This window comes from Dermacentor silvarum, chromosome 5 (genome assembly GCF_013339745.2).
Source record: "Dermacentor silvarum isolate Dsil-2018 chromosome 5, BIME_Dsil_1.4, whole genome shotgun sequence".
NCBI lineage: Eukaryota > Metazoa > Arthropoda > Arachnida > Ixodida > Ixodidae > Dermacentor > Dermacentor silvarum.
In genome coordinates this window covers 2,415,191-2,428,401 of record NC_051158.1, presented here as the reverse complement: position 1 = coordinate 2,428,401, position 13,211 = coordinate 2,415,191, and the positions used below count along the sequence as shown (strand labels likewise).

At 44.1% G+C, this 13,211-nt stretch overlaps 1 long non-coding RNA gene across 1 annotated transcript; it reads left to right on the top strand.

The window, feature by feature from the left end:
• Window positions 1–264: 264 nt before the first annotated feature.
• On the top strand, window positions 265–5,093 carry LOC125945294 (uncharacterized). The gene is made up of 2 exons (XR_007466791.1): window positions 265–481; window positions 4,937–5,093. It is a non-coding gene; the product is annotated as an uncharacterized LOC125945294 (long non-coding RNA).
• The last annotated feature ends 8,118 nt before the right edge of the window (window positions 5,094–13,211 follow it).

Below are 13,211 nucleotides of genomic sequence, written 5' to 3'. Positions count from 1 at the left end.
GTCTCTTTTATCCTATAGGGCAGTCCCTGATACAAGTCATTATGTAATTCTTGAACGAATGGATTGTCCTACTCGCGTAAAGAAACAGAAGCCATCGTATTTCATTGCCCAATATGAATATAAAGGGGCAGTTATTGAAAGGGAGAAGAGCGGGAGAAAAAAACAAAGAAAGTATGCCTTAATGTTTTCTTTATTCCCTTTCTATTCGCAACCGTATAAAGGCCCCTGTGGTTGCTAGCCGGAACATTTATGCTTATTCGGCATTCAAGAACGATGAAGTTGTTCACGTCTACCATTTTTGTCATTTTTCTCACACTTCTCACTATTATAGTCACGATGCAAGGACCGAACTCATCCCTTGCTGCTGCTGCTGTACTCGGTCATAGAAGAGTGAAAAGAGACGGGAATAATTACAATCCTACTCCATTTAGGACAACTCCTCGACCAACGCCTACAAAACCACCCAGCCCAAAGCCTTGTTGTAAGTAATTTTTGGTTTTAACAGCAGAGCTCTTTAAGCTCTTGGTTAGGCCGCGTAGTGCAAGCAAGAAACTGCGCGTGGCGATGACGTCACCGCGCGTTGCCTAGCAACCACCTCGCAAGGCGTGTGCTTCTCCTCCTCTCCGGGCCGTGCTTATGTTGCCCTAACATGGGAAGTTAGGGAGAGGGAAAGAGAGCATGCGCGCGGAGCGCGCAATGCTCGGCAGAGAGAACGAGAAAATACGGGCGAGAGAAAGAGAGAAAAAATTTGCCGCGTATCTGCGTGCTTCGCTGCAAATGTTGTCGAAAGACGATAGTCTTCTGCCGGCCGTACTACATGAGTGCTGGTTTGATCCGCGGCCACCCGTGATGCTGTTCTCGTACCATTTCCGTCCTGGCATGAAGGTTTATTTGAACAGATTTCATTTTACCGCATTATTTCATCAAGCGGCCATTTATGTTTTGCCCTGCCTCAGACAGCGCTTCCTTTATGTTGAATAGGCCGCATCTGGCTGGCATTGATAAAATTGAGGAGGCGCTGCGTTAGACATGGACGCCATCTGGCAATACATCGGGAAACATGAGCTTGTGCAGAGGGTTTCCCTCCTCCATGGCAGAGGGCGCTCGTCGGCGCGCAGTCGGGGAACGTCGTTCGTCGGCGCGCATAGCATGGCATTTTCAGCGCAGCTTAAGAAACTAGGTTCTTTAGAGTTACGTATCTATGTATTTTCTATTAAAGGAACACACCTCCTAATACTTACCTAGTGATGTTGCGCCTCAGATATGCGTAATATTTACTTTGTGATCGATAACGTTCATAAGTACGAACAGCCGTACCAGTTTAAGTAGTGTGGGCGGTAAGCAAGTGGTCCAACTTTGGCCGGAGGGCTGAATCGGGTGACAGACAGACAGACCAAATTTTCAGCGTTTAAGTTCCCCAAGAAAGACTATCGTCTTTAAAATTGTAGCAGAACCAACTAGGCAACGCGCACAGCTTACCCATTTAATTACCCATTTAAGAAGGCCATATTTAGATAGCATCAGTGAAAAAACAGAAAATATTTAGAAGCGGAGAAAACGCCAGCCACAGCGCACACCGATCTCATCTACACCTTCACATGCCACCACTATCAGCTTTCTAGCATGTTGAAACAATAAGGCTATTTCCATTAAACAGTAGTGGTGGGCATTGAGAAAAGCCACTTCTGCAGGCAGCTTCATCATTTACTTGTCAAAAGGCACCCAAAAAAGTTTCCAGCAGTTGCTTGCTGTAGTACCGGAACGTGCACATAGATTATTCCTTTGCAGATAACGTATTTGCAGAGCTTCCTTAAGGGCATGCGTGTTTATTTTAAAGCGAATAGCTTTCATTGGTTCTTTCGCCTGTTCGTGTGTGTTTGTGTGGTGGAGGGGAGGGGGGGGAGGTATTTGTGCTTATTGAGCGAACTTAACCACCTTAACAAAAGGCGCGCGCTTTCCCACAACTATTTAGCGGGGATTCTTCGGCACGTACAAAAAGCAAATAGCTGAACACTACCAGAACATCAGGGAAAACCACACTATTTCACCCGAGCCTCACCCTTCAGTACACACGGAACAAGCACATGTAATTCGCAAAGTTCAGACTGACACTCTTTTCACCCCACTCATGCTATGCAACTTCGGATGGCGTAGCACAGCTCACTGCCCCAACTGTCCGGAGATAAGGGCAGATACAGAACACATCCTGTACTCATGTAAGACTGCCATTAACTCTCCTTATTCTTCTTACTCTCCCCCTCCTTCCTGGGGTGCTTGGCTCCGCTCGGACTAGGCGGATCATCAGCGGGCCTTAGCGGAGCAAGCACTCTTCTTGACTCGGCCTTAGTGCTGGCCTTAAATAAAGTTTCCTCCTCCTCCTTGTCATGAATCGCCAAATATTACGCCTATGAGTTGAACGTGCTATCGCGCGAGGGCTTCGGAGCGTACTAAAGTTTAGGTGCCGAGTTGGAGCATCCTTTCTATACTACCACAGCAGGTGCACTGACTAGCGGCTTTGTTCTCTATGGCAGTACGCAATGAGACAACAAACGCTACCTGAATATCATTACTACACTAAATATGCCTAAAACGTCAAGAACATATCGAATAGCGTTTAAATCAAACATAAAATAATGCGAATAGCAAATATAGCGAATAAATTTCTAGAAGCGTTCTCTTATTACCTTAGACTGACGATAACCAACTGTGGTTTCTGGACAAATATTTTACCCTTGTATCTGGGTGCATTTCGAAAGCAGTTAAAAGCCTCATTCTATACACTGTCCTTATATCACCTTTCTATACGCCTCCGCGGCGCTCTCTCTACATTCCTTCTTCATTTTCACGCCTGCCATGCAATAGGAGTTTACATGTGCGGTGAGACAATGAAGGACCAGGAAACCCCTCGTATGAGGCAAGGAAAGCTATCACTTTAAAAGTTTCGTTACATAAGCACCATCACCGTATGTAACTAAAATTTCTCCATTGACGAATTATCAGCACACAGGTTTCATTCCCCGTCACTACATAGGTGCTCGCTTCATTGCACTGTGCGTCTCGGCTGCCTTGACAACATTGTGGTTACGTAGAAAACAACCGAGGCTGCAGCAATAAGCAAACTTCATTCAAGAGGCGCAGAAAGTTCAACGAATCACGCGATCACTGGAAGAAGTGTTAGGTGTTGCAAAAACGAATTAAATTATTGCCTGGAGTGGCATTTCGGTGGTGGTTCCCTTCGTGGCAACTTCGCCTTTTTCAGATCTGTTAGCTGCTGACTGCCGAACATGCGTCTTCTTAGTGCTCATTTGCTGAACTGGCAAAAAAGATCTTGACACCGACAGCAATGCCTGGTTGACAATGTTTCCTGTTGCATCTCGTTATAATTTCGTGCTACACCTCGGTCATGCGAAGTGACCACTCATTGTTGAGTGGTCACCGCGAACACCACTAAGCTGCAAGTGGCACCAATATTTTGTATAGATTCCCTGAGGTGCTGTTGAAGAAACCTTTGTTCTTAGTTGTATAGTCGTCGCATGAACTGCTTTCGAAACCAAAAGAAGATTGTTGGGCAGTAGCTAAACAAATAAAAACATTACGGGGTGTTACCTGCCAAAACCACCATCTGATTATGAGGCACGCCGTAGTGGGGGACTCCGGAAGAATTTCGACCGGCTGGGGTTCTTCAACATGAACTTAAACCTAATACAGGGGCGTTTTTTGCATTTCGCCCCCTTTGAAATTCGGCCGCCGTGGCCGGGATTTGATACCACGACCTCGTGCTGTGCAGCCAAACACTACAACCACTAAGCAACCACGGCGGGTTAAGCTAAACAAGCTTGCCCAAGACAGACGGAACAAGAGGAAGGATAGGTCATAGAAGTTTTTTATGCAGAGCCCACGTTGATAGATTGCGACTCCGAGTGCATGTCATTCGGCAGAAAATGGTTGCATTGTTATCATAAAATTATAAAGTTACACTTGGTATATTTTGCTGACAGTGCGTGCTAAAATTTTTCATGGGATCAATAATTTTCACTCTTGCAATGTACAATCTTCAGTAACTTTTCGAATAAATTAAAATTATTTTTATTGCCGGTGCACAAATCGAATAACTTTATTGCGAGGATGCATTTATATGGTCGGAGACGTGGCTTGCAACATATACACGGGATCACTGCTGCAACACATCAGGAGGACGTGCTCTCAGTTCACTTGACAGCCGCCTTTCTTATCTGAGACCGGAAAGCATAACTATATACTGATGCCATAAAGTTGAATCAGTGCCAGCATAGCATGTGTAATTGTCAAACTACGTTGGCTGACCTGGGACAGCAGGTAAAACGTCTTCTTCTTTCTTTCTGGAGTTTTACGTGCCATTACCAGTTCTGATTTTGCGGCACACCATAGTGGAGGGCTACCTGGAGGTCTTTCGCGTGCATTACAACGCAAGCACACGGGCGTTTTTTGCATTTACCCTCCATCGAAATGCGGCTGCCGCGGCCGGGATTCGATCACGCGATCTCCTCCTCAGGAGCACAACACCTTAGCTGACTGAGCCACCTCGGCGGGTAGCAGGTAAAACGTAAAATGTTTTTCGTTAATGTGGATGACATTTTAGTAAAGCTATTGTTTTGGTGCTGTCAGTGTAATTTAATTAGAAAGCTTTTACAAATGTTTAGAGTCATTTCACATACCTTTATTTTTTTGCGCACGACAAAACACTCAGAGATGCGTCGTATGCCGTTTTCAACTTAAATATCGTGCCTCTTTCGAAGCAAAAGCTACACGTTCAGGGATTTCATATTCAAAAGACCTATATTGTCTACTTATGGCATACAAAATGCCAATATTTACTTTTTTGCCAATCTCTATTATCACTCTTCTTTCGTAATACGTTTGAATTTATGGATCACACTTATTTGACCGTTTTTTGCAGGGGGCTGAGGAGCAGCCTGCTGCAAGAGTGCGAGAGTGTGATTTTTTATCCCGGCAGCACCACGGAATAAAACCTTTACATCCTAACAAATCTTGTTGTTCAGCTACACCTTCTGCGATATTATCAAAAATAAATATTCGCTAATTTACCGTAAGAAGTCTGATTTTACTCAAATCTTTTTCAAACACTCGAATCTCTGCCTTTCATTACGAAAAATACATATCCATTTCCCGATAAGTTGGGTGATATGGGCAGCAGTTACACTGGGGAATTTTTGCTCATTGATATTGGCCTATAATGCCGAGCATGCTCTCTATTTGCTTAATAAAATAGGCATGTATTCAATGTAAAAATATTTTTCGTGCAGAAAAAGCTGTAGTTAATCACGACTTGATATTATACGTACTTGCAAGAGCACCCGCGTAGTTAACATCTTGTTCAAACGGATATCCCAAACATATGTGATGTGCCTTATCATCAGGCGTCATTATCATTATCGTCATTATATCAGGCGTCATTCCGTAACCAGGCTCCTCTCTCACGCTTTGTTCTGGATACGCGTGCGCCGTCTAGTGACACTGCCGAGAAGTCCATGCGTGACCACACGCGCGACCCTCACTTGCCGCACACTCGGTGACAAGTGATGCAAATAGGCGAGAGAGGGATTGAAGAGCGGCAAACACCCAGTGCATTGAGGGCGCACCTCGCTCAAGGGTTGGCGTGAAAAAGTCATTAAAAAGCGGCGCACCCGGATGCGTTTTTGGAACAGCCTGATAAAGCGCCAGGTTGCTGTCCTTGAGGAACCACTGTGCATTGGGTTCGATTCTGCTCAGCACCCGGTAAATTTATGGGATACTTATTGTCAATGTAGAGCGGCGCATTTCCAGTGGCACATACCTATTAGCCCAAGTTGGCGCGACAGACTTTCATTGAAGAGCGGCATGCCAAATGTTGCATACCAGATGAGCCAAGTTGGAATCAAAGTGGTTGATTGAAGACCAGCACAGACCGCGTGGCACATACCCCGCTCCACATCCACGTCAAGTAGTTTCTTCGAACAGCGGTACCTACTCAGCCACGGATTTGCAGTGATTCATGTTAGCGTTAAAGAGTTTCGTTGAAGAGTGGCCCATATTACACATTTACAAATACTCAGCGACTCAAGTTGGTCCGACGGTTAGTTTTTAACCCTGTTACCTTGGCACATCATTCCGGTGTGCTACCCATTCGACCATGGGCTACACAGTGGTGCAGGTAGGAGGGAAAACGGTTAGGTATGCCCGGAAAGAGCGTAAAATATTTCAAGACGCATTACAAATGAAGGCGTCGGCCAAGGGAACGCCATAAGGCTTGGTAATTTTCTCTCTGCTCTTCAACCAGGCATTGAGTCCCCTTTCGAACGTCCTCGGAAAGGTGGAGTGGATCCGACACCTCCTACGGACGACGTAACCATATGGATGCTTGGGGATTTGACGGGAAGACAGCAAGAAGCCTTATAGAGAAGCCTATAGAGAAGCCTTATAGAGAGAATGGAAAGTTACCTGGTGGCTTGTGGACTATCATGTTCCTATAAGATATCGGTAAATTTTCCGCCAACTTGGGTCGCTGAGCAGTCCGTTGTCTAATGGGTGTAGGATCGGGCTGCTTTGCGGAGGGAACCGGGCTCGAAACAATTCATTACAACAAATTGGGTCACTAGGGTATGTGGCACGCGGTGTTTGTCAACCTGAGTCAGGCCAACTGGGGCGATTGGTATTTGGCACTGGGTATGCGCCGCCCTTCCATTACAAAAGGCATACATTAAATTTTGCAACATATTATATATATATATATATATATATATATATATATATAAACACCAGGTTGTCTGAACATATTTTAAATATATGTTCAGACAATCTAGTGTCAATACATGTTCATATATGTGCAAGGCAACTTCATGGCGGCAGTACCTTGTCCATTTAGAATCGCGACAAAAAAGTCCGGCTGCATACGCACCTCCGGCATAATGCATTTTGGCGTTGGCAATAAGATGTGCAGCCACATATGTGAAATGTTAATCGCAATGACGTCACCATTTGTTGGAACACGGTTTGTCTTGCATATTTATCAAGTGTCCCAACACGCTTACGACACTTCTTATGCTCACACATTTTTATTATGAGATTGCTATGACGCCTATTTAATACGAATAGCGACAAATGGCAAACTTTGTCCATTGCATGTCTATTGTGCTTCATCAGGTCCCGGTGTATATATACGCAAGACTTACGGAATATGACGTCACACTATGAGCATAGACTATGCGACGATTTCTGTGTGCCGCTTTTATTTTTGTAGAAATTCTTGGCGCAGTAGCGCAGATCTGCTTATACAAAGTACGCTAAAAGGATTCGTGCTTCGCTTACAAAAGAGCCATGACAATAATGTATTCTCATGTTGGAGTGCGTAGCGTCGTATTTGTTTCTCTTGCAAACAGCTGTGTGAACTAAATATGTGGAATAACTGTTGTCTTGCTTATAGAGCAATGCGACAGCCCCACACACGTGAGCATTTTTACCGCTTTTTTTTTTCTTGCCCTAATATGTACAGACAACACGAAGCATATTCTCAAAGTTTTCAGAACAACAATTTTTCATATTATGCCGGTGCTGACGTTTTTAAATATTTGGTTGCTAATATAAAATAAACAGCTTTCTGCCGTTGACTGCAACAAATGTTGTGATTTTGCCCGGTTTTACATAACTGTGCTTATGTTTTTTGCTTGACTGTGCTTTTGCTGATGTTCTCAGCGGCCGTAAAATACCTCTCAAACCCACGTTTGGCTTGGCGATTTCCACTTTTGTAATAAACCGAATACAAAATTGCTAAGCATTATTATTCTTGATAATATCTCCTGGACAGAACGATTTTAACATTTTGCTATTGGATGAGAGATCTTTCAAAGGTAGTTTATCTTTATTAACGTTGCATGCCATGGTTGAAGAGGGTGTAGAAATTAGCTAAAATAGAAGACTGTTCTAACTTGGAAGTTTGATTTATTTCCTTAAAGGCTAAAAAACTGCGCTAGTCATGATCAGTCCGCCTCCTCAAACATTTCACACATGTTGTGTCAACCACAGCAGAATGGGTGTTGTATTACACAAAACGAAAAACTGTTTGATTTCATATTACACGTTACACACCAGCGAAATATAGATTACTGATAGTTATACGCAGGGAGGATATAATCACAAACTGACAGCAACGATTTCCTGCATAAAAGACTGAGAGCGGACCTTAATAACTCACAAACTTAAAATACAAAAGTCGTGCATAACGTAACTCTACGTGAGATTCATTGGACCATTAGTTAAAGTGATAATGCAGCAGTGGAGTGTTGCAAGACAATAGAGTCTGCAATATCGGCGAACAAAATGGTGAACTGTGAAAGTTAACTTGCGTTTATTTCCAGGAAAAGCGCACAGGGCCAAAGATGAGAGGCGTCCTGTGTTCAGACGTATTTGTCCCTTCGCGCTTTTCCTAACAATGAACATCTGTAGCTCTAAAAAAAGGCGGCCCTTAAGTAGAGGTCGAGCCTGCCGCACAGCAACGAGGCCGGCCCAGGTCGGAGCAGCGGTGGCTCAGACTGAGCTTGGCAAACTCTTTACGATGTGTTGCTTAAACATGGTGTCACGTTAATGTGTCCGCATACCGTATTGCGAACACAAGGCGTTAGCGGCACCAAGTGTCGTCGATGACAGCCGAGAAACGATGCTACATTAACCAGAAACACGAAGGAAAACATCCCATGTGCTATAAAAAATGTCTAAAAAGCGAGTATAGAGTGCGTCATAAACAAGAAGACCTCTATGCGCACGGATGAAAACACTTGGTAGTGGGACCTATATTTGAGCCTATAACTGCTCTCGTAGTAAAAGGGTAAAACGAGGGAAGAAGTAAAAGGGGTTGAAGGTTGGAGTGAGCGATGCACTACGTAGTAACGCCTGAATTCAAAGAGTATTCAGAAAAAAAAATTGTCAGTCCTTCCACTCCGCGAAGATGGTTCACCAGCGAAGCTGAAAATTGCGGCCCCGGTGCTTATCACTGTGTTAATCTCGAGGGTTCATTAATGTATTTCTCAATTATAAGGTTACACACACTTTCGGCTGTGACGGAGAGAACGACGTCACTGAAGGTATGCCCGCAGGCCGCCGTTGTCGCTCGCGTTCGATGTCTCGAGCTTGCTCGGCGGCTAGGTTAGCAGCATTCGCACGCCATTGCCGCTTGCGATTCTTGGAAATAAAATTGCTTCAAAATTAAATCTGTCAGTTATGTGAGACAATGAATGGATCATACCCCCTTAAGCAATGGCTCATACTCCGTAAACGCGGCCTCCCAGTTACGACGACAGAAAAGAAGTGAAATTCTACGCTGGAATGATGAGCGGCAACGCAGCCAGCTGTGGAAGCAGACGACGACGACGAAGAACGCGGGAGCAGTGGCACGAGCGTGTGCCGAGCACGAGCACGAGCGCAACCCAGGGGTCGCCAACGCTAAAGCAAAAATTCACTAAAGCAAAAACTCACAGTTTTACCGTAAAGGCGAAGATCGATTGCGATAGCAAATTATTATACAGCTGTACAAAGTAAGGATAGAAGTTTCATCTGCAGTAGAAAACTTGAAAACATTCGCTAACTAAATCAACATGCATGGTGTCGGCGCACTCAGGGAAACATGATCACATCCCCCTCGATGAACGCGGACACTCGCTGTCGAAACGCTGGCATGAGGAAGCGCGCCAGCAGCAGCGAGCCAAGTGACCATCATGCTGTCTATCGCTTAAGGCAAACTGATCAGCGACCCATACAAAAATACCTCCTCACTTTCTTTAGAATTCTTTCCAGCTTTCTATCAACTTTATTAACATCCTATGTAATTTTGCTTTCTATTAACACGTGTTGCCAGAAAATTGGTAGGCTCTGTTTTTACTTAGGTTTTAATAAGGTTTGCTTAAAGACACTTTAAAGAAAGTTGGTAGGCTCCGTTCTTACTTTCCTTTGAAGGAAGTCAATTTTAAAAAAGAAGGTTTAAAGAAAGCTGGGAGGCCCTGTTGTTACTTTCGTTTGAAGAAAGCTCCTTTAAATAATGTTGGCTGGCTCTGTTTTTACTTTCGCGTAAAGAAAGCTGTATTTGCTTTATTCATTTGCTCACTTAACACTGCAGAAAAAGAAGGATAACATGAATAATCGGTAATACAATCATTAGTACGAATACCAGAGTGTCAAAACGATACTTGGTTCCTGTAGTTTAGAAAAAAGCGAGGAGACAGAATAATTTTTGTTATTACGCGTGCATGTATAATCAGCTTTGGCAGTGGTGTAATTTTGGAGTGACATCACATCGCTGAAATGCTGCCTTTGGAACACGAGTTCGCTTTTGCGGAGCAGAAAAGTCAAAGGGGGCTATGTCACGCTGGTAGGGAGGGTAATGCAGTATAGTGATGGGAATTGCGTGCCAAAACTCATGCAACGTCAATGCAGAGTGCCTATTTGGGCCAATATGCGTGGTGCCGAATGCAATGCTCTTCCTTGACAAATTTAATTAGACGTGGCGTGCTCAATTCTTTAGACGCTTCAAGACGTCCACACAGAGAGTTGCGCTGTCAACTCAACCTTTATGAATAAATTGGTGCTGCATAATTCAATAGCAATTCAGACAACACGATCAACATAACTTTGATTTAGTTTTGTTCGTCGGCGCATTTTTAGGCCGCGTGTCATCTTCGTTTTCCCACCCTTCGCTCTAGAACTTCAACTCGATATCGTATGTGCAAGCCCAAGTTTAATCATCAACGAAAAGCCTTTCTAAAAATTCATCGCCTCGCCCGAACATTTCCGAAATATACAACCATATTTTGGTCCTACTTCCAATTAGGAGCCAGCAGCCGTGTGCTACTTCACGTCATGTTCGAACACAACGCCGAACCTTGCTACTGGTCTTAATCCCTGACTCGCGGGTGATGCCTATTAGTAAGCCCTCGCAGCAGGCACCCCAATACAAAGTAATAACGCAAATGACAGAAGAACTAAAATGCACCCAAACAGAAAATTTAAAGCATCCACTAAATGAAAAAAATATTGTAAGCAACAAACAATCTTGAAATGAACCGAGATAGTGCTCAACTTCCAGAGTAAATCACTTGGCGGACAAACAGGGGATGAAACTGAGTTCTAGTACTCAATGATCCTCAGCAAAAAAACCCATTGAATGCTATATATATATATATATATATATATATATATATATATATATATATATAGGAGTAAGTGGATAGCCCCCGCATTGAAGGGTATTTCAAACTAAGGATTCATGAACACAATTAGGCTGGTTAATCTTTCCCGACAAGGAGTCGTAACTAAACATATAAAAAACGTCCATATAGTTTGCAATAAATGTAGAAAATTATTTTTTTCGTCTTTTAGTTCATACGTACCATTTATTTTGAAAATATTCGGTGGGTCAATGGTTCGTTTATATATATGCCGGCCATATGCTTGCTGCTTACTATATATGCCGGCTATATGCTACGCTTGCTGCTTGCTATATGCTTGCTGCGGTGCCGGGGTTCGACACCGCAGCAAGGATGCCGCACTTACACCGTTGTTGTTACAGGCAGTGGTTACCTTGGCGACGTGCTACGGGCCGCTCAGTTCCAGCCAACTGTGTCCCGATGACGCCTTTCCAGAATGGCCTTCCTGGGTGTGCCAATTGACGCGCAGTTCCTCCCGGATCCACTCTTGCGGTAACTTTCCGTCGTCGCCTGGTCCAACTCGTGCGAAGCCGCTTCGCTCATGTGGGCAGCATTTCGGCGCCGCCTCGTGGGCTAATGCAACTACGGTTTGCCTCGGGCCATATCTGGACGAAACTGTCTTCTTCTGCTGGCAACCTGAGCATGGCTTTGCCTCGCCTGGAACGGCCACAGCAGTGCAAGAGCGCCAGTCAAAAACGATCCACTTGGGGCTCGACACCGCAGCAAGGATGCCGCACTTACCACAGTTTTGTTACAGGTTAGTTACCTGAAAGCAGCACCTTGTATTAGGTCTAGTAATTACTGCCTTATCGCGGTGTCGTGCCCCCCACGATTGCTTGATCCATTGAAGAGAAGTTCCACTTTTTTAAATCGCTTGTGTTTATCGGTTTTACTACTTATGCGTTCTGGCGATATGGAAAGTAATCTAGGTCCCATGAACAAGGCGGAGGCAGACGCCTTCGCTTCAGCGATGGAAACATTTTCGAAACTTGAGAAGGGGCAGGCTGATTGACTTGTCGAATTGATATCAAATAAGAAAAGATGTGCAGCCGCCGAAAACGAGATTAATCTGCTGGACGCCAGCATTGCAGCTTTGGAAACATGCAGCAAATCCACACAGAAAACATTCGATGCTGTCTCAACTACAACTAACTTGCGCAGTGTTATACTGACCAGTTGTCTAACATTTCCTCTATGTGTGATAGCGCTGAAAATGGGATGCGACGCTCTAACCTTCTGTTTTTTAGAAATGACGACTCTCCTAACGCAGAATGGGTAGCATCCCAACAAAAAATAAAGGTCTGCTCAGAGAAGCTTCAAATTACTGTGACAAACAAGCAATTTGAACGCGTTTGTAGACCAGGCAGTTACAGTGACCACAAACGCAGGCGAATAATAGTAAATTTAACATTTTTCAAGGATAAAGAAGGCATTCTTACGTCAGCACGCAAGTTCAAAGGAACGCCATTTGTTATCAGTGAAGATTACTCCTCAGCTACACGGCAGACAAGAAGGCAGCTCATCGCATTTGCGAAGACGCAGAAAAAACCATTCAAACTGACGGTTGACAGGCTGCGCATAGAAAACAAGACATACATATTTGTTACCTTTGCTAACTCTGTTATCCCTTCGAGTAGATATTTCAAGGGAAACACGTGTCCAAAACGCCATAATCGGTCTAACTCCTATCATGCCCTTCCACCGATATCGTTATCGTTCACTAACATTCGAAGCCTTGTGCGCAAACGCGACCAGCTTTCTTCCTTCCTTGAAGACAGCAAATCTGACTTACTAGCATTAAGTGAAACTTGGTTGTATCCCGATATCTCTGATGAAGAATTATTTGAATCTGTTCACGACTACAACGTTTACAGGTGTGACAGAAAAGATAAAAGAGGCGGTGGAGTCCTTCTTGGAATAAAGACAACATTATCGTCGTTTGTAATTAACTAGAACTCTAACCTAGAAATTATCTGGGCTGCA